At 40.1% G+C, this 21,323-nt stretch overlaps 1 protein-coding gene across 7 annotated transcripts in view; it reads left to right on the forward strand.

Moving 5' to 3' along the window:
• Positions 1–21,323, forward strand: part of Pag1 (phosphoprotein membrane anchor with glycosphingolipid microdomains 1) — a 127,821-nt gene that overhangs the window by 24,713 nt on the left and 81,785 nt on the right. For 5 of the 7 annotated variants that reach the window (XR_007109004.1, XM_047554667.1, XM_047554682.1 and 2 more), the window contains one exon: positions 17,443–17,509. The exons of the other annotated variants lie outside the window; for them this stretch is intronic. The gene's annotated coding sequence lies outside the window, so the exon portion shown is untranslated. The remainder of the gene's footprint in view (positions 1–17,442; positions 17,510–21,323) is intronic. 7 annotated transcript variants of the gene reach the window in all.

Consider the following 21,323-nt stretch of genomic DNA (forward strand, 5'->3'; position numbering starts at 1 on the left):
TTGATGTTTATGCATAGTGTGTGAGTTGTGACCCAATAATTCCTTTTTAATAACCAGTTATTCTAGTATTTTTAATATTATTCAGGTATTGTAGGGAAAGATACTAATGATTTGTTCTCAAACTAGAAGATATGAACACTTGAAAACAGGCTTAAGTTAGAGCATGTGAATTAACAGGTTAAATAGAAATTAAATAAATAAGGCTTGGGGATATAGCTCAGTGATAGTTTGCATAGCATGCACAGGCCCTGAGTTGGATTTCCAGCACTATAAAATCAAGCACACCTGTATAAAAATAAACATTTAAACAAAAGCACTTTTATTTCCCTTCATCCCCAAAAGTGAGAGTAAGGATTACTCTTATTAGGCCTGAAATTCTTTATCATAGTCCCATCTCAAGATAAGAGAATGAACTTGATGACTTTTCTATAGTACTCCCAGTTCTAAATTCTAAGTTAGGGTATATATTCATTATTAAATTAGGCAAAATTCTGTTGTTAAATAGCACCTATAAACCAGCCATATAAAAAGTGTAATCTTCTTGCTAGAAGAATTAGAATTATACAAGCAAAAGATCATAAATCAAAAAGACATAATGGACCAAATGCATGCTATAGTCTTAAACATTCAACAGCTTCAAATATTGACTGTGTACTAAGCTTTACTTGACTGTATTAACAATTCAGTTTTGCATATGAAAGACTTATTCCATCCAAACAGAACTCAAATTTACTCAGCATTATCCTTCTAGGTCTCAAGAAGCTGGAGATGGGACCTTTTGTCCTACTTAGCTCTGTAAAGATGTTTCATGTACCCTTCATATATGAAGGGAAAATATGTCTTCACACAGGCCTGTGTATTCCTGTCTGGTGGACAACTCCCCCCAGTGGAGATAGGTAGGGCAATGTACTATTTTCTTCCTAAGCAGATTTCAGGTGGGCCACTGGGCCGTTTTGAGATTGTGTATTGAATGCAGAATGAACTCTTCTTATTCTACTAATGGATTGTCTTGATTGCTGAGCACAGTGCACCTTTTCACAATTTTAATGCTTCTGTGTGTTAATTCTTTGTGTTACTTGTCACTTCCCTGCTAGTTTTCTTTCTAGGGTGCTTTTTGCTGGATTGGCTGTGAGTCAAGTTGGTTGATGACGTTCAATTTTGCTAAATCCTCCAGAATGGCTTGTTAATCCTTATTTTACATTCCACTGAGTACTGTACCATGCAGTTTCCTTCTGTTCGCCCAAAAAAAGAGAAAATGGCTACATTAAGCAATAATGTGATGAATTTAGTGTCTAGCCTGAGGAATCGCCATTTGCTTCTAATTGGCATGTGGAGCACAAAATCAGAGCCCTGATTTCCTCGGAACTATTCTAAGGCCTGACAACCATATCTGAGTAAATCTTAGATTCTTTTCAAGTGTCTTTATCAACATGAAAGCTACTTACATTTACATATCTCTTAGTGTTTACTATTAAAGGAAAATAACTGTAAAATTATGACCTCATGTACACTTTGTATATACTTGTGTACACTTTAAATGACAGAAAAAAATGTGGCCCCAATTCTGTCAGTAAGAGCTGATTGGGAAGCCTAGACTTCTACTCTTTCCAGGCTGAATGGAGGCAACCCACTCTTCCCCACTGGATGGTGACAGATGGCTGAGTTGGGAGCTGACTGTCCCATTCCAATGGATGGTAACAAAATTCTCCACCCCCGACTCCATGAGGCAAAGACCACAGGAGGAACCTGGATGTCTTTCCTCCCTCCCAGTTACCAGCAGTAATGAGGTACCTTTTTCCTCTCCCACTGGGGTGATGTCAGAGGACCATACATGGGAAGCAGGAAGGTATCAATGGAGGCCTTATGGAAAGAATCTCCCACTCAGACTTCAGTGGAGGTATAAAGGGGACCGGATTCTGCCCTGAACTGGCAGTAATAACACAGTTGCCCCCTTCCCTTGCTGGAGTTGCTATCAGAGGAAGGCAACTAAAATAGGTTATATAGTTAAGATCCAGGGTCTTAAAACCTAATAACCCCAAAATTCAGGTGTCAATGAAAAAATCCTTGTTATACCAAAAACCAGGAAGCTCTCAAGCTGGATTAAAAAGAAAAAGGAAAAAAAGGCCATCAATAGCAAGATGACAAAGATGTTAGAATTATCTGCTAAAAATTTTAAAGCACCTATCATAAAAATTCTTTGTTGAGTAATTATGCACATGTTGCTGAATATAAATTAAAAAAAGAGAAAAGCCAGCAAATAAATAGAAGATATAAAGAACTTAGTAGATATCTTAGAATGAAAAAATACAGTAATCAAAATAAAAATCTCAGTGGATAGGTTGAATAGCAGAATAGAAAAGACAGAGGAAAGAATCAACAAATTAGAAGGTAGAACCATAGAAATTATCCAGTCTGGACAACAGGAAAAATAGACTGAAGTGGAGAAAAAGGATCTCAGGGACCTGTGGGACTACACTAAAGACATGACATTCGCGTCACTGCAGAAGAAGACAGAGGGGCCAAAATGCATTACCTTACATGGTAGGGACTTTCCAAGGTAATTAATTTAAATATTTTGAGAAGAAGAGAATATTCTGGATTATCTGAGTGGTCCACTGCAATCACAAGAATTCTTACAAGGAGGATCAGAGAAGATGTGATAATGGAAGCAGAAGGAGAAAAGGCAGTGTGATACAAGGTCACAAACCAGGAAACTGAAAAAGTAGAAGTCAAGAAAATATATTTTTCCCTAGTGCTGCCAGATAGACTGCAGCGAGGGTCTTTCCACCTCAATATCTATATGATTATAAATTAATTTTTTTAAACTAGCAAGTTTGTAGTTATTTGTTATACCAGCAGAAGGAAACTAATCCACTGAGTCAGCCTCAAACAAGCCCAAAGAAAGTCACACCAAAATAACTTCATAAATTTCTGAACACTAAAGGCAAAAGGTCTTGAAAGAAATGGGAAACATTTTCCATGGGGCAATGGAAAAACAATTGAATGACAGCAGAATTCCCATCAGAAACTATGGAGATCAAAAGGAATTAGGATATTTCAAGCACTATAATCACTGTCTTCTCAGAATCCCATATTCAGTGAAAATATTCGTTAGGAATGAAGAGGAAATCAAGACCCGGGGTGGGGGGGGTGAGGAACAACCTTTTTTTTTTTTTTTTCTTCTTTTCTTTTTGTCACCAGTAAATTTCCCTAAAAGAATGACTAACGGAGAAAATCTGGAAGACAGAGCAAGCATAGTGGTTAAGACAATAAACTTCCCTTCTTCTTGAGTTTTTAAAGTTTTATTTGAAGGTTGATGCAAAAAAATTAGAACTGATGTGGTTATAAACATATGCAGAAATGGTTAAGATAAATATATACAAGAGAGGATAAAGGGACATAAAGAAAGTTAAGATTTCTATAGTTCACTCCAAGTATAGTGTTGGTAGCAGGAGACAGTGATTAAGTTTGGTATCTATAATGTAGTACCTAGAACAACCACTACAAAGACTACATGAGGAGATGCACTTAAAATCATTAAGGACAAATCAAAACGGAATTCTAAACAATGTTCAAGTTACTCACTAGAAGGTATAAGCAAACAGGGAAGTGAAAAACAGAACCAATGGAAAATAAAACTTGATAAAGAGAATTTGCAAAAACTTACAGCTACTTAGTGGTGAAAGATTGCTTTCCTCCTAAGACTGGGAAGAAGGCAAAAATGTACACTCTTGTGACTCCTATTCAGTATAGCCCTACAAGTTCTCAGTGCAATAAGGCAAGAAAAGAAAGTAAAAAAATATACAGATTTGGCAGGGGGAACTGCTCTTGTTTACAGAAAACTTGATTGTCTCAGTAGAGAACACCTATGAATCTGCAAAATAACTCTTAAAACTAACAAGTAAGTTCAGGAGGACCATGGAAAACAGCAGTATTCTTACATGCCAGCAATGAATACATAAACAACAAATTAAGAATGCAATACCAACTCTAGGAACAAACCCTACCACTAATGACAACTTGGGGTGATCATTGTGTGTCAGTGTAGCTTTATCAGTTGTGACAAATGTACCAGTTGAATGTAGGAGTTTGGGGGAGTGGTGCTGTATATTAGGGGAAGCCAAGGAGTATTTGGGAACTCTACTTTCTGCTTAATTGTGCTATGAACATAAACTGCTTAAAAATTAAGACTATTTACCAGCAAATGCCATAATTTCATTCTTTAAAGCTGAGTAATATTCCATCATATATGTATCATGCTAAGAGAAATAAGCCAAACCCCCAAAACCAGAGTCTGAGTGTTTTCTCTGATATGCGGATGCTGATTCACAATAAGCGGGAGCAGGACAGTAGGAAGAATAGAGTTACTATAGATTAAGTAGAGGGAAGTGAAGGGAAGGGAACCCCTATGAGGGTAGGAAGGATAGTAGAGAGAAACAGACATTGTTACCTCACATACCTATATGACTTCCTGACCGATGTGATCCTATAACATATATAATCAGAAAAATGAGAAATTGTGTTCCACGTATATGATTTATCAAAATGTATAAATGCATTCTACTGTCATGTATAAATAATTATAACAAATAAAAAATTTTTTAAAAATTAAGTATTTAGCTGGGTGCAGTTACACACACCTGTAATCCCAGCGATGCCAGATGATCAGGCAGAAAGATCACAAGTTTCAGGCCATCGTCAGGAACTTAGCAAAACCCTGTCTCAAACTAAAAAGTAAAAAGGACTAGGGATGTAGCTCAGTGGTAAAGCACTCTCTCTGGGTTTGATCCCCAGTGCAGCAGGAAAAAAATAGAGAGAGAACATAGAAAAGAAACAAATTATTTAAAAGGGTAAATTTTTAAAAATACAGTACCAGTTACAGTAACTCTAAAAATAAAAGAAATATATAAATATAAATCTTACAAAATGGAACTTGTGTATTGAAAGCTATAAAACACTGATGCATACTGTTTTCATGGATGAGAAGGCTCAACATAGTAAAGATGCTGATTCTTCCCAAGTTAACATACTGGTTTAACAAATTTCAAAATCTCAGCTTGATTTTTTTATAGGCATACACAAAATTATTCTAAAAGTTATATAGAACTAAGATAGCTTAAACAATTTGGGGAAAGAAGAATAAGTGGGCGGAATCAGTCTGCTCCATTACAGGACTCATTATACAACTACAGTAATCAACACTGTGTGGTATTGACAGAGGTGCAGAAATAGATTCACACAAGTATGCCCAACTGTTCTTTTTTGGACAGAGATGCACAAAGCACTTCTTGTTGGGGTTTTTTGTGTGTTACTGGAAATTGAACTTAAGGCCTCATGCATACTAGGCAAGTGCTTTCCCACTGAACTGTAGCTACATCCTCTTTTACTTAATTCTGAGACAGTTGTGATAAGTAACCCACACCAGCCTCCAACTTGTGATCCTCCTGCCTCAGCCTCCTAAGTAGCTGGTATTGCAGATGTGTGCCACCACACCTGGGAAAGCACTTCTTTTTATTTCTATAAAAAAAAGTACTGATAGAATGTCATAAAAATTAAAACTTTTGACCTTTCAAAAGACTCTGTTATACATATAAGAAGACAGGCTCCACGGTGGGAGAAAATATTTGTAAACCCTGTGATCAGCAGAGGACTAGAAACCATTTTTTAAATGGTACAATTAGAAAATAGGCAAATAGAAAAGAGATTTTATTGAAGGGAGTACACAGACCCTCAAGCATATTTTGTTGGCCTTCTTAATGTTGATAGGATATTATTTTAAAATTTACATTAATGGCATAATTTAAACATTATAAGATAATCATAAAAATTCAGTTTTCTAGCTTCTCTTAGACAAAATCAGAAAAATCTGCCAACACTGGGTTCACATTCCCAAATTCCCCCCAAAGAGTTTGATACAGATGTTTAGGAGCTGCTCTTATCTGAGGCATGATTGCTACAATCCTTACCTTTCTTATCTCCCAGATTCTGCAGCCAACCATAAGCAGCTTTTTATTGTCACTTGACACCATTGTTTTTTCTTAAAGTAGGATAAAGGGAAATGTTTTTACCTACCTCTCCATCAAATCATAGCCCTTTTGAGACTACTTGGTGCTCCTCTTGATGACTTGACTCTTGTGGGGTACAGCCTGAGCCTGTCAGCGTCTGGTTTTAACACTGTGAAGGCCATTACCCCTGCTAGGACCATGTTCTCCTTCCCTTCCCACCTGGCCAATAGGATGCCTTCAAGGCTTTTTCATCCCTTCTGATCTCTTTAGTAAAAACTGAATGCTTTAATTTTTATTTTAACATGTAAACCATGTATTTCTTTCTGATAGCTTTTTGGTTCCACTTTTAATCTTAGCAGTTTGGTTGTATTCTTCCTAGTTATAAATGGCTTAAAGCTATTGTCTGAAAACCTCCATTATTAGTGAACTTACAGTTGTTGAACTTAAGACCCCCACCATGGATTTGGAGGGGCCAAAATTACTATCCATTGAAACTGTTCACTAAGATGGAATAGGCATACCTGAAATAGATTGTCTCCTTCATCATTTCTTATGTTACTTTCTTCATTGTTATAATTACTTTAACATTTCTTGCTAAAGACTTCCTAGTTCCTTATCTAGGATTTCAGTGGGGTGCTTATAAATTGATTTTGCTTCATGGCATGTAGTATGCATAGTAAGTAGACATATTTCTTTCACATCTGGTTTTCTAGTGAAGTCTTTTCACTCTTGGTTGTTTTTTGCAGTATAGGGTATTGAACCCAGGAATGTTTACCACTGAGCTTCATTTCCAGCCTATTTATTTATTACTTACTTACTTACGTTTTATTTGGCGACAGAGTCCCACTAAGTTGCTGAGGCTGGCCACTGTGGGCAGAACTCTAGCACTTGCGAGTAAGGAAGAAGATAAGGACATGAGTGAATGGGTGCAAAATAGCTCTAAAGGTTGAGAGGGTAAGAGTTTAGACTCGGGGCCAAACTGTTTGTATTCAGCATTCTGTCCCATTTCCCCTGTCCCCATTAGCTGTGACCTGAGCAAATAACTAACTTCTCAGATTCCCCATCTGCAAAATGGGAACCATAATGGTATTTGCCCCCTTGGGTTGTTATCTTATGAAAAGTGCATGCAGTTGTGCCTGGTGTGCTGTCAGCCTGGTGCGCAACGGCCATTTGCTGTTGTAAGAGGGAAGGCTCCTGGGACAAGGATAGAAGAGGCTGTACTCCACAGCTAGTAAGAAGCAACCTTTTTCATAAGTGGCAACAGCTCTACTTCCTACAATTATTTTTCTTCTTTGTCAATTGCTGTTTTTATTCTATGCCTACCAAGTCATCCGAAATGGCCTGTATCTTAACCAGGGAGGAAACTAAGATAAAATAAGGAAGGATAAAGATTGACAGTCATGTCTCTTGCCTTTGGGATCCTAGCCAATGCAATGCGTGTTTCCAGATGTCTCTTTGGAGAACCCATTTCTAACCTTAGATATTTTTCCCGACTCAGTCTGTACACCAAACCCAAATATCTGCTCACTTCCAAAATACATCTATTCTTGACTTAAAAATACATGAGGAAGGACCTTGGCCCTGGTGGAGGCCTAGTTCTTATCCCTACTTTCCTAAGAGCCAGAGAAGAAAAACCTTCCTAGTACAGTGAAATTGACCTCAATTCTCTAGATATTTTAAAATATTAGTAGTACTAAATTTTAAAGTTTCTTCAGTTGATTTTGTTAAACATATTAAAAGTTTAATGCCAGGTGTGGTGCACACACCTGTAATTCCAGCAGCTCAGGAGGCTGAGACAGGAGGATCACAATTTCAAAGCTAGCCTCATCAATTGAGCGAGGCCCCAAGCACATCAGCAAGACTCTGTCTCTAAATAAAAAATTAAAAAGCCTAGGGGTGCATCTCAGTGGGTAAGCAGCCCTGGGTTCAATCCCCAGATCCACCTCCCCCCCCAAAAAAAAGAAAAGTATAAGACATCTTGTCAATAAGCAGGTGCATGAGAAATAATATGCAACTGAGTAATTCAAGCCCAGAAATCTGAGGGAAATAAACTATCAGAGGCCTTCTATGTTTTTCTTAATAATGTATTTCAAGAGGTTTGCTGAGAATTAAATATGTTTGAGTTCAGGGTTTGCATTGGTCTAGTTTCATTCATGTAGGCTTGATTGTCACAGGCCAGGGAACGGCAGGCACAGTAACACCCAACAAGATGGGGATCCTGACTTCCAAGATCTTTTGGTCCCCTGCTAGTGCTCTTTCAGATGGATTTCAGGATGTGGTAGAAGGGAAGTGAATTATGTCAAGAAGGATTCATGTGGCCAAGGGGAAGCGGGGCACTGAGGTGAGGACCTGGGGTGAAGGAGGCTTGAAGGCTAGAGTGGCCGGTCACAGGGAGGCGTGAGGACATTCCCCTGGGTTCACCTTCTCCAGTATCTTTTCTTTCCAGCTCTTTCAGCGGCTACTGACTTCATCTCTCCCCGGGGGCTAGGAAGTCCTGAGCAGCAAAGGTGAGGATGTTTCATTCTCCTTCTCTTGCTGCCATCCCCTCCTTTGATCCCCCCTTTGTCACATCCACCAACTTCTTTACTGAACTATAGAATGGCAGCTGGGGAGAAGAGTTTCAGAAGTACCAGAAGAAAGTTGTGATTTAAATATGAGGTGTCCCTGAAAAGCTCATGTGTTAGACGATGCAAGAATTTTCAGAGGTTAAATGATTGGTTTATGAGAACCATAACCTAATCAGTGGATTAATCCACTTATATGGATTAACCTTGGTGGTAAGCGTAGGCAGGTGGGGAGTGGCTGGAGGATGTAGATCACTGGAGGCATGCCTTCGAGGTTTATAGTTTGTCCCTGGACAAGTTCCATGGGACATACAGTTCAACTGTCTCTACTCTTTGTACTTTTCCCCAAATGATGGGATGGTGTACTTCTGTGAGGATGTTGCCTGGAGGCAAAACAGAGAGCTTTTAGGTAAACCCGTCCCCTTTCTCTCTTCCAAATGCTGGTCCCTCTCAATGTTTAGTTAGGAAGCGCTGGACACAAGTCAGTCTGTCCTGTGTTTCAGCAAAGTTTCAATATCCTTTCCAAATCTTTCCTTCAAATCTTTTTTTTTTTTTTCTTGCAGTGCTGGGGATTGAACCCAGGGCCTTGTGCATGCAGGGCAAGCACTCTACCAACTGAGCTATATCCCAGTCCCCTTCAAATCTTTATGATTGATTCACTTACTCTTTTGTATTTCTTTTTTTCTTCTTTTCCACATTTTTTATTGGTGCGTTATGGGTGTACTTATTGATGGGATTTGTTGTTACATAGTCACATCACACATGCTCCCAGTATAATAATATAAATTGACTAGTATCACTCCCCAGCACTCCCCACCTGCCGCCCTGCCTCCCACTTCTTGGTCCCTTTCTTCTGTTGATCTCCCTCTGATTTTTAAGAGGTCCCCCTCCACCTTTGTGTTCCTTTACTCTCTAGCTTCCACATATGAGAGAAAACATAACCCTTAACCTTCAGAGTTTGACTTATTGTACTTAACATGATGATCTCTAGTTCCATCCATTTTCCTGCAAATACCATAATTTCATTTTCCTTTATGACTGAATAAAGTTCCTTTGTGTGTCTATACCACATTTTCTTTATCCATTCATTCATTGATGGACACCTAGGCAGGTTCCACAGTTTGGCTATTTTGAATTGTGCTACTATAAACATGGGTATGCATGTACCACTGTAGTTAGATCTCTTTAATTCTTCTAATATTGAAATAGTCGTATAGCTGGGAAATCGAGTGGTTCCATGCTTCATCTTTTGAGGAACCACCATATGGTTTCGGTAGCTGTTGTACTAATTTACAGTCCCAGCGACCGTGTTTTTAAGCCCTACCTTCTTCAGTGCAGTGAATTTCTTTTATATCCAGCAAATTCCTGACTTCTAAATATGCAGGAAAAACAAAAATTTGTTGTGGAAAAAAGTACAACCAATCTCTTCATACTTAGAGAAATGAATATTTTTTTTTCCAGAAAAGTCACCATATGTTTGAAGGGTGCCAGTTGGTATGCAAATACAAGGGAAGACAGATGTCTGCCCCACAGAATGATTAAAGTGCATGTGGGTCCCTTTCAGCCTTGGAAAACATTAGTGGCACAACAGTGATGGAATTTGAATGTTATTAAATATACTTTACTAACTACACTTTATGGACGAAGTCTAGGGGGAAATAATCATAATAATATTCCCCCAGTTAGACATTAAATGGCTCCAAATATGTTATAGAAAGTATATAATGGCCAGACTGGCAAGGTGTGGCAGGAACTGGTTTGAAAGATGAAGTCAGCCTATCAGTGACAACCCTAAGAAGTTTTTAAGTAGTTGCATTTTTTTTTTCTTGGACTACAAATCCTTGAAAATTTGAATTATGTTCATTGTGGCTGGGCTGTAAAACTCCGAGAGAGCCATGCGTGAGCCAGGACTTAGGAGCATCTAATGCAGTAGGAAACTGGAGATCAGAGGAGATGGCAGCCTGGGCTGCATCCGTGGTCCTGAGACCTGCAAAAAACGTGAGGATCCACAGCTCGGCCAGTCCCACAGGCCGTCAGTGTGGTCGCTGTCTCTGGCAGCATGTGGTGAGCAAACCCACTTCTACAAAATAGGTATCTGGATTGCTATTGCCAGCATCTCATAAATATATTCAGAACATTGAAAGAAAAAGACCTTTGTAGCAAACAAATACAGTCAGTGGTGGTGTTTCCTGCAGGGTGTTGACTGTTATTTATTTGCAGTTTAGTTCCTATTGTTCCCCACCAGAGTAATGTAAGGAGGATATTCCAGAAAGAGTAGGGGCTGTAGAAGGTTGGAATCTGAGGTATAAGTCACAGATTTGGTTATGTGACCCCTTGCAAGTCACTCAGCCTGCCTGGGTCTGATACTTCCTCAGCTGTAAAATGGAGCAGTTGGGCTTGATGGTTCTGCAGTCACTGCCTCTCATACTCTAATGTGCATAGAAGTCACCTGGGAGTCTTGTAAAATTGCGGATTCTGACTTGGTAAGCCCAGGGTGGGGCCTGGAGTCTGCCTTTCTAAGGGGCTCTTGGTGCTGCTGATCCACAGACCATACATTGCTTACCAAGTTCCACAACATCACTAGACTCAAGCTTCCATTTATTCTATGATTCCATGACAGTGTGATCATCTGATGTCTCAGAAAAGACAGGAGTGTTTCACAAAACATGCCTACCATGGTGTTAACTGTTCTCATTCTTCACAATCATCTTCATCAAACACCTTTTACATGCCTAATTATACATAACAGTTTTACAAGCTTTACAAAAAGAACTAAAAACATTTGGTCCCTGCCTTATCAGATGTGGCAGTCTAAGAGATGTAGAGACAGTAATAAATATTGAGGCAGTAATAGATACTGAGTGATAAATGCTCACCCACATATAAACACATTAAAATATAAAAATGGGCATGTATTGTTCCTTTTAAAATCTGGGAAACTAAAGAGGTTCTCTATAATTTTTATGTAAATACAACAAGAAGTTTCTGTTTCTGTGTTACAGACAGAGGTTAGGAACAGCACAGTTCTGAGGCTTCTTTTGTTATTGTTTGGTTGACTTTGAGTTCACTAACTTTAAAAAAATTTTGTATTAGCCAGACATGCCTAACCCTGTCCATGTGCAGGTGCCTCGCTCTGACTTTTTGTTGGGCAGAACTAAGGGCCATTAAATTAACCTCAGCACTTCCTAGCTGAGGACCTAGGGCCATCAGTCACCCTTATGCTACCCTTGGAAGCAGCAGAGGGAGGACTGGATGCGGTTGTCTTGATTCCTAGGCTGTTAGATGATGCAGAGGGGAAAATTGTGTGTCCAAAGCTCATGGTAATTAATTCCCACAGAAATATTAGAATTTGGTTCTTTTTCATCTGTATGCACTTGCATTGGCTTCACTGATCCAAGGACTTCACTACTTTGGTTGAGATAGGGACAAAGAAGTGGTAATTGCCAGCATTTTCTCCTGACAGCAGCACAAGTTCTATTCCTGAAGGTCACGCCACTCACCTGCCAGAGATTATGTTCAGGTCCTTGTGGATGATGAGCCAGTTTGTTATAACCTTAACTCTGGTTAGCAGAGTGACCCCAGGATGGTTCACTTATTTATTTGTTCTTAACTCAGGAAGAGCTAAGAGAATTATCACAGACCTCGCAATTGTTCATATTTAATCAGGGGTTTCTGAATCAAATATTTGCTAATAATGAGACTATTGACCCTTGGTTTACGCCTTTTTGATTCAAGTAGGCACATATAATATTTAGTAGTGACCACATGTGTGCCCAGGGATACAAAGATGTAGAGGAAATGCTGTTCTTAGTCTATAACTATGGTTTATATTAGGAACCACTGTGGAATCAGATGTACCTGGGTGCGAAACTTGACTCCACCACTCATTGACTGAGCTAATTCACTTTTCTGAGCCTCAGTTTCCCTAACAAGTATGACAGTTGTATGAATCCCATGGAATTCTTACAAGCACTAGATGAGATGAGAATGTGTGGAATGTGTAGCACAGTGTCTGCAAATAGTTTTATCAGTTTTCATAATAAAACTGGTATATATGACAAGCATCAGGATCCTCTGTCATGGAAAAAAAGAGCTAGCAATTCTAAATTTAGTATTTTATATTACTTCACATTCATGTCTTTGTACAGGAGGTTGTCTCTGGGTTAATGAAATGTCACACTCTGTTTATTAGGAATAAAGCTGCTATGGAGACAAAGCCTCCATTAATTAGGCTCCACTTCATCTTTCATTCTGTAATGTTGCATACAGATGTTGATTTCATTTTTTTTAAATAAAATTAACTGTAAAGCATGAAGACAGTCTACTCATGTTAAAGAAGATACAAAACTGAGATTCTCTTTTTGAGGTGCTGGGGTATGAATAATTATTAAAGCAGGAAGCTAAGCTTTGAAAAAGCCACAAATGGCAATGCTATGTATTTTACAGTAGCATCTCATGATAGATCTGTGGGCATATAGAATAGTGCAGCCCTGATTGAGGGACCTGAGTGTCTGATTGCCCCCTCAGAGGCAAATTAGAATAGAGGGGGTATCTGGAACTTGGTCTCAGGAAGTAAGAACAGGGAGGAAGTCATGGGGCAGCGTTCCCTGGTAAGTGGAATCTGAAGCGTGCCAGCTGTATTGTAGGGATAGAAGACCTGCAGAACAAGGTGTAAGACACCTGGAAAGAAACTCAAGAAACCAAAGTGAGCCGCTTCAAGTGGAGCCAACTATATGGGAAACAGCCCCCAGGAAAGGCCCTAACCTCAGAAACCTGTCCACCAGCACCTTTGACAAGACATCTGTGGCTTTCCTATGAGTGGAGATGGAGTCACATCTCTATGTAAGTGGAGATGGAGCCACTTGGCTCAGATGCAGCAGTGGCTTATGCCAGTTCTTACCCACATTTATTGTGCACATGAATCACCTGGGGAGCTTGTTAAAATGCAGATTCTGATTCCAAGGGTCTGAGATGAAGTCTAAGACCTACATTTCTAATGAGACTCAGTCTTGCTGAAGTTATGGTCCAGGGACCATACTTTGAGTAGCAAGTATCTAACCTACTCTCTCCCCAAGCAGCACTTTCTCTGTTCACCACTGCCTGTCTTTCTGTCCCCAGTACCTTAATTCCACCTGTATTCACAATCCATTGTTTCCTCTTGTTTTCACTGTCCACCACTCCCTCTAGCTCTTTCCTACTTACCCAACTTAAATTCCACCATCTCCTCATAATCACTCCTTTGCATCCATCCTCACATTCTTTGCTTCTTTCTCCTACTCTTTGAGCTCACCTGGCAAAACCTGTAGATCCCACCTCTCTGCCCACTCCATGTGCTCACCTCTGCTGATAAAAGGCTGAGGAGCGCACCCCACTATGCTAACAGGTCTCACTTCCAGCCCAGTGGGTCCCAAGGCTGCTGGTCCCCTTGTCTGTTCACTCCTGCCCTCTCCCAGTCGGCTTCATGCTCCCTCTTCAAACCCCAAATACCTTTTTCTCAATCTTCATGTCAGCTGATAATCTTGTTTCCCATTCTTTTTTGTGACAGGACAGAATAGAACTTCTTCCATGGCCTTTCCTCCTCTCCTGGATCTACCCCCATATCTTTGTGTGTGCCGTGGGGGTCCGGGTCCTTTCCTCCATGTCCACAGAAGCACTGGGCTTGTTCTGGCTCCATGAGTAGCACTGTCATCGTGGGCACATGACCTACGTCTCCCCACCTTCAGGCCTTTGCCCATCCAGCATTCTCTTAGGATGACTTTCTGACTCTCCACTTAACACAGTCCCACCCCTTGGGCAGCCCCCAACTCCCTGCTGGCTTCAGTACAGTGGGTATTACATTTGGTTTGCAAGATGGTTAGTTTGTTTTTCACCTCCTCTAGAAAGCTCTGTGATTGCTTGGTCAGTAATGAAACCCCACCTAGAATATAGCTGGCACAGGGAGACATGCTCCTTAAGGTATTTAAATAGATCTTAGAATAAGAGATGTGATTACATTAGAATCAGAAAAAGGGAACTGGAGAAAAAATGCATACCAACATATGTATTTAAAAAGAGGTGTTTGAGGTTCTTTTTGAATCGATGGGGCTAGGAAAGATCCCTGTCTGGGGACTCTTTGGGATTTAAATCTGTTGAATTTAATAGAGATTGTTGAGCATGCCAGACCCGTTAGAGGTGAGGAGAGAAAATGACCAGTATCAAATTCCATTTGAGAATCCCTATCCCTTGTCTCAATAAACACACTCAGAGAGGTCTCTAGTTTAAGGCAGGATTTTACCAACCATGCTGTGTGGGACTCGGAAGCATTGTTAAGCTCTCCTCAGACACTGGCAAAGAGCTGTAACCAGTTAGCATTTCATAGCTATCCCATGAGCAAAATATCCCTGATTTGTTGTGGTTTTAGGAAAAGAGATATTTCAGCCATGCCTCTGATTCCATGTAAGCATATCATTATGAAAAACAACCACATGGCTTTGAGTTGGTGATGAAATAGCCTAATTCACACAGTGGAGGCACTTGGCATGACAGCGTGTGGTGCTAGCTGGTCCTGAGGACGAGGAGTTGGGTGTTTTGTCTGCTGAAGATGAAGGAAAGGTGTACTGACGTCTACATGAAGTTCTAGCATATTTCTTTTTAGTTCATTCCTGAGAGTTCTGCATTTCACAGCATCGTCAGCATACCCTGACTCGTTGCAGCTCAAGGTTTGGAGCAAACTCTTTTTCAGGGGGACCCCCAGGGTTTTTGCAAATATGGGGCTGAGGACACAGCAGGTACTCAATGCACATCCCTCCCTTTTTCTCCCCTCTCCCATCCGTGCCCTTTCTGATGGGTCCCACCCATACTGTCTTTCAGTGTAATATGGAAATTAAGATATAAATATTGTGTTTTAATAAGCTATTGTTCATTTTAGACTAGTGATTTTCTTAACATGGAGGTAATTTTACCACCCGGGACATTTGTCAAAGTCTGGAGACATTTTTGGTTGTCACAGCTTAAAGAAAGGTTGCTATTCCCTCAAAACAAAAAATTATCCAGCCCCACACACACGCAGGGCAGAAGTCGAAAACCCCTGTTTTGGAGCTTAAACTTTACACTGCTTACAGTTTATTTCTTCACTGGATTCTAAAGAAGGAGAGTGTTAAGTAGAATGTGACAGACCAGGGACATAGTTGGGACAAGAGGTTGAGATCAACCCAAGGCCTTACTTGCCAGCTATAAGATCTACCTACTCTTTATAAACACACTACAGTTTCTAACCTAAAAACCTTATTAGATATTCATTTCTTTATTAGTTGTTTGATTTCTATATTTTAAAAAAATACCAATGTAGCAGAAGCCTGGGGATCTCAGGGTGGGGGCTGGGGCCAGTGAGAGAGGACACTGGACAGGCGGCAAGTGCTGCTCCAGGAGACCTCAAAGCTGTGCCAGGCTGCGTGGTTTTTATCCCAAGAGCTGTACATATGGGCCCTCCAGAACAAAGATATCATGCTCTTTTCTGTACCCTGTTCACAACCTGTACATATTCCTGCTATATTACATGCATGTCCGCATTTGTTGGCTCTGTGTGCCCTTTGTACACAGCGTGAAGGTTTGTCAGTGTTCATAAAACAGCTTTAGCTGTGCTTTAAACACCACTAGCAGCATCTCACAACTGTGACTGCACTACTTTTGAACAGGTGCCATTCTGATGAAGTTGTTTAGAGCTTGCAGTTTACCTTCCTGGCTTGAAAAAAGATGGGTTTCCAGGCTGGTGTGGAAATTGTCCAGAACCCACAGTGTCATTGAACTGTAATGCTGAATTGCTCAGGATGGGACTTTCCCAGCAAAAGGCCAAGAGCAGAGAATTCCCCTGCCCTTTGCTGCTGCAGGCGGCCTCTTGCAGAAGTGATCTTGACTCCTTTCTTGCCTCTCCTGTGTGCACCCTCCTCTCACCTTGTGCATCTGTCCCATTGTCTACATCTGAGGGCTCTTGGCCCTCAGGGTCAGGGTGGGTGGGGCCATGTGGAGCTTGGGAGTTCCTGTCTTGCTGTCATCAGACTCTTGACATGGGCAGCTCACGAGGGCCACCAGCCTTGCTTGTCATCCAATTTACTCTTTCTCTGTGGTCATCTGGCATTGTTTGGCCTTTCATTTCTTTCATTTCTTTCTTTTCTCATCTAAACTTTGCCCAAAAAAGAAGGGGGAACAAAGTAGAGATGGGGAGAGATGTTGGCTTACCTCAGTGGCGACCCTTTCTCAAAAATTTCTGCCCAGTCACTGCGTCACCCACTCCACTGTCCAGGCTTCTCCCTTCTCGTGGCACATTGAAGATGTCGACTTCGAGCCACAGTTGTATAAAAGCAGAATTTGAGATTCAAGATTACATTCCTCAAACTTGAATCACACCTCCTCTTGGAACAAGTGATCTTTATAAGTGATATAATTTTATTTTTAAGCATAAGGAACCATGTTCAAAATACAGTATATTTCAAGACGAAGGCCTAGGATAATGTGGCTAGATTTGTTCTAACAGTCGCCTCCTGGTTCTGAGCCATTCTCTTGCGCCCAGAAAGAGATAGAAGGGAACAATGAGAAAACAAAGCATCTGCATTAATTTTCAAATGTTTTAACACCTTGTTTTTTAATTTTCCTACATACATAAAATTTAGAATACTACATATGTCTGTGCATATTTTAAGAGCAAGTTTTAACTTTTGCCTTTGAACATTTTCCTTAAACAGTATTAAAATGCTAAAGGTTACAATTGTCAGTTGCTTTTTTTTTATTACCCAAAACTACAATAAGTAAATGAAAAGATAATCATCTTATCCTAAGTTTTTGCAAGTTTAAGCCAGTATAGAATTTTGAAATTGTTTCCTGTTGTGTTTCCTTTCAAGAACGCAGGGAGTCCTCTTTTTTCGACAGTTGGGCACAACTTTGGAACTGGGAAAGGGTGATTTCAAGGTATGAATTTATCTCTTATTATCTGAATTATTAATCATTCAAACTGGTTTCTGGATTACTTTGTGTATACGTATCAGTGGTTTATTTGAGGATTGAGTTGTGGGTCTGTAGACATAGCTTCCAAGCTGAAAAACCTCAAGGCACGAGCTAGTCCATTTTGAGTTCAACACCACAAGTCTTCTATCTTAGAGACCTAGACATCAAGAGTTGTGATTCCTACAACATGCTGTTTCCCTTGTGATCAGTGACAGACACAACCCTGGCTCTGCTTTTTAATGCTCCTATGAAGGTGGACAAATGTTTACCTTCTCTCAATCTCTTCCCTTATCTTTGAGATGGGATAATAATTGATAGCCTCATGGGCACAATGGAGAGATTAGTAGAATACACAGCACCTTTACCACCACCACCATCATCAAAAATATGAGACTGTGTTTGTCGTTATCATTATTAGCATGGAAAATTCCTTAATGACCTTGGGTCATCTTCTGTTAATATCAAATCCGGGAAAGAAATCATCCAACCCAAATGAGTGACGACACAAAGACATTCTATATTTGATTTTAGCAATTAGTTTACTAAAGGGTTATCAATTTTTATAATGAATTCTGGACTTTGAAGTGCCATGCCCAGCCCATTCAAAAGATTTAGAAACCTCCAGTGCTGTGGCCTGCCTGACCCATACCCATTATATATCATTATCCAGTTCCTTTATGGCCTAGAGAGGAAGGGGTCCATCTGGTCTGAATTTCCCCATCTCTTCACAGAAGGAACCTTGTAAAATAGGCCACTGTCTTCATTAAACCTTCCTTCAACTCGGTGAGAAATTCTTTCTCAAACCAGAATAACCCTTTCCCCTGAAGAGAGCAGGGAGCTAGTTCAGGGTCATTTTGGTTTCCCTCTGAGGCCTGGATCTTTCTAAATATAACTGCAGATCCTGGAAGACAGCCTGCCTTTTGTCAGTTAACTTAGGCTAAAGAATCAGTGCATTAAGAGCTTTGATTATCCACACTCCACAAGCTTTCCTCTGATCTTCAAACATTTGACAAGAATCTCGATCTGGGGCTTAAACATTGTTTTCTCTAATGCACTTCTGTTTCTATCAGAGCTGCTTGCCTGGCACATTCTAGTGGTAGTCTGAAGTGCAGAGTATTTTCCAGTTAGGAGGTCATTAAGATTTAACTCAAGAATCTATACATTTTAGATTATGTATCAGATGCCTCTGGAATGGGCTCCTTGTCCTCCTCAGTTTCTACAAACATTAGGTCCTTTTTGGTACATGCCCAACTGATAGAGTTTTACTAAAAAGATAATTTTCTACGCTTTTTTTTTCCTTTATTTAACCTGACTTTTCAGTTTGTTCTCTGCTATGTCCCCTTCCTGTCCCTGACATTCTGGCTATCTTCATTTGTGTGTACCAAGTAGCTCTCAAAACTAATAGGTAAACTAAAAATAACATAAAAATTAAAAAAAAAAATAAACTAGTAGGTCTACAATGATGCGTCTTCCCCCGCCTCCCTCACTCATCCTCTGCTTGCAACTGATTGCCTCTCCTGGAATCAATACTTCAATTAATGGCATCCCTGTTGACCCAGTAACTCAAGCCAGAAATCTCTGTCCTGTCATTGCCTCATCCCCCTCATTCAGTCCACACCAGATTCTTGATCTAAGATAATATATGAAAGTTTTGAGACCAAGGACTGGTGCTTGATGAGGTCACATACTCACTGCCAGCTCTCACAAATGTTCATTGTAAATGTCTTTCTGACCTTCCCCTCCTCTGCCTCCCACTGGTCACGGCTTTAGTTCTGATCCTCATTACCTCTTCACGGATCAATGCCTGGAGCTAACTATTATAGCTGTCTTCCAGCCGACAGTCCCAGTCTGTGGACCCTGCTCCCAAATTTATAACAGTTTCCCTCTTAAAGATTTCTGTAGGCCTTTATAACCTCGCTTAGCCTCAGCCTCCATGACATGGATCCCTGTAATCCAGCCCTGCTCATCCTCCAGCACAGTGCCTGCCTTTGCCTACTTTCTGGCCTCTGCTTCATTAAGACTGAATTACTTGGGGTATTCCAACACATCGTGCCCCATCAGGCACACATGACTTTCTCAGGATTAATATAATACATCTCTCAAGATCCACCTGATTCCATCTTGTCTAAGAAGTTCTCCCAGATTCCTCTAAGTATAACTGGGCTCCCACAATCTCTCAGTTCTATCTCTAATCACACTCTGTTGTGGTCATCTCCTTATGTAATGTAGCTGACCCTCTTTTAGATGCAAAGCTTAAATGCAAAGTTCAGACCTTATTTATGTACCTACAACTTCTAATAAATGCCTGGCACATAGTGTCATGCAGGGAATGCTGTAATTTCTTTAAATGAGTGTATCTTTAACACTGTAATAAGAAAAAAAAGGGACATTCATGAAGAGTAATTGATCTCAAGCTGTGCTTTTTTTCTGACTACCCATAAGCACTTTTTCTCAATAATGAGACTTTGCTTTCTATTTTTCTTTTAGTATCCATGTGTTAAAAAGAAGAGCCACCAAAATCAAGTCATGGTCCCTTTCCCTCTTCTGCTGGTATCAGTGCTAACTCAGTGGCAACATCTTTGTAGAACTTGAAACTATGTATCATGTCCCCTTTGGAGGTTGATTCAGGCAATATCTTCTCCAGCTACTTTTGTGATGTTTTGATTTGAGTTTCAAAATTTAATGTGTTCAAAATGATATTTAGACTTCTAACATGCATTGGATATGCAATTTAGATTTCCAGAGTTCCCAGTTGTTAGAAAGACAAGCAATGAAAACACAGGATCACTAACTGTCCTGTGAAACTGAAGTTCCTAATCCAAATCAACAAATAAGTGTGTTTCTTGAGAGGCCACAGCACAATTAGTGATGAACCACATCTTTGAGAGGCTAAGGGAAAAGAATGGAATTCATTTTTGATTCAAGCCTATTCTGAACAAGAGCCAGGCTTTCTGGAGTGGCTTTGTAATCAGAGGTTACCGCAGGGCACGTCGGAACTTCTAACAACTGTCTCCATTGTAAAAATTGGCTTAGGTTATAAGGTGATTGCGGAGCTAAGGAAATGATGGCTATAGTCAGCTCGTGTCTCGTGTTTTATCTTCGGCTCACAAAGATGAAGTTAATTTCAGCATAAGCTGTTGGCTTTGTTTTTGAAATCAGTCCATTTTAACAGCAACCTGCTTGTGCCCTGTGGAATGCACAAGAGCAGGAAGGAAGAGTTGGTCTGGAGTAGAAGTGTTCTGATATACATCATAGCTGTCTCCAGGGTGGTAGTCAACAAAATACCTTGTGACCTGTCTTCTTAATCTTTTGTTTTTCGCTGTCCTCCCCTACATTCATTATATTCTAAATGATAAGACCCACATACCTCTATTCACTGCAGGTTGTTAAAAAATACAAAACTTCATCAAAGAGGTTTCCTCGTGAGTCCGTCACCCAAAGAGAACCACTGTCAGCAGCATGGTTGATCCTAGCCTTCTAAAGCATACATGTGCACTTTTAAAAGTTCCTATAATGAAAAATTTCACATGCACGGGAGAGAATTGTACAGTGACTCATCATGTACTCACAAGCTAGGTTGATCAAGATTTTGCCACCATGGTTTCATTCATTTATCCCTTTTTTCTCTTTCTCTTTTCCTTTCCTTTTTTGAAACAGCAGCTAACTACTTTCAAAAGAAAAAGAAGGATCCCAACATTCTGAGGACTGTGTAAAAAATTATTTGCCTGCCTACTTCACTTTTTTTTTGCCATTCTGGGAATCTAACCCAGAGCCTGGC

This window comes from Sciurus carolinensis, chromosome 1 (assembly GCF_902686445.1).
Source record: "Sciurus carolinensis chromosome 1, mSciCar1.2, whole genome shotgun sequence".
In the NCBI taxonomy this organism is placed as follows: domain Eukaryota; kingdom Metazoa; phylum Chordata; class Mammalia; order Rodentia; family Sciuridae; genus Sciurus; species Sciurus carolinensis.